Source organism: Orycteropus afer, unplaced genomic scaffold, assembly GCF_000298275.1.
Source record: "Orycteropus afer afer isolate SDZICR_OR568_19922 unplaced genomic scaffold, OryAfe1.0 scaffold00541, whole genome shotgun sequence".
In the NCBI taxonomy this organism is placed as follows: Eukaryota; Metazoa; Chordata; class Mammalia; order Tubulidentata; family Orycteropodidae; genus Orycteropus; species Orycteropus afer.
Window position 1 is genome coordinate 953,482 of NW_006922128.1, and position 1,135 is coordinate 954,616.

The window sequence follows — 1,135 nt, forward strand, 5'->3', positions numbered from 1 at the left end:
AGAATTTAATGCCGGCTCAGACCGGCAGCGCGTCTGTCTCCTGCAAAGCAGTCACCGTGCTCGTCAGGGTGCCTTGCCCGGCCCAGCAGCCCCTGCCTTTGCGTCTTGCCGGGGAAGTGTGCCACCCAAGGGAGGCAGCGTTTCCTACATCATCAGACCATTTATTTAAAAGTAAAATTTTAATTTAAATAAATACATAAAATGAAAAGCTTTCGGTAACTGATCACCACTCTGTGTCTCTCTGTTTCTCTTGTTTGGGTTTTCTGGAGTCTCTCAGATCTGCAAGTTTATATCTTTCATCAGATTTTGAAAAGGTTGGATGCCCTTTCTGCAAAGCCGTTTCTGAGGTGACCTCTCGCTCTCCTCGCTCCTTCTGGGGCTCTGGTTACACTGACCTTCGCCCTTGCCATTGTCCCACAGGCCACTGGGACCAGGCTCTCCCCCGCCCACATCCCGTGTCCTGGCTGGGACTGCCTCGCACCCCAGCCCAGGTTACTCACCTTGGCTTTGGCATGTCTCTTCTGCTGTAAAACTGAAGTTTCCCTTTCAGACTTGGACCCCAGTGCTGCAATCCCAGTCGGTCCTTTTATATTCAGCTTTTATTTCTCATCATATTTGTGTCTTCTTTAACTCCTTAACCATGTTCTTAATAACTTCTCTAGATAATTCCTAACTGTGTTATAAAGTGGTCGTGCCAATTAACACTCCTGCTCGTGGTGTGAGGGCCTCTGTGATCTAGTTTCCACTGTTAGTGTCCACGCAGTTGGTGTGTTCACTCTAGAGGGCGTGGGACCCGCTCCTTACTGTTTCCATGCTCTTCTTCCTGATGGCCGCGGGAGGTGGCACCTCTCCAGGTATTGGTTGGCCATCTGGGTTTTCTGTTTGTCACGCATCTGTTTCCATAGTTCCCCACTTTCCTATTGGATTGACCCTCTTATTCATTGCTGGGAATGATTTATGCTTGTAGACAAGAGAGCTTTGTGGGTACATTGGCAAATGGCTGGCTGCACTCTGTGTCTGGTCTCTTTTTAATGATGTCTTCTGATGAGAAGTTTTGAGTTGGGATACCATCCAGTTGATCAGTCTTTTCCGGTGTTTTGAACCCATTTTAAAAATCTTCCTGAGATCCTGGAGA

General features: G+C 48.0%; 1 protein-coding gene across 1 annotated transcript in view; it reads left to right on the plus strand.

Annotated features, from left to right (window-relative positions):
• CEP72 (centrosomal protein 72) overlaps positions 1-1,135 on the plus strand; it is a 65,814-nt gene that overhangs the window by 53,962 nt on the left and 10,717 nt on the right. The gene's annotated exons all lie outside the window — the stretch shown is intronic.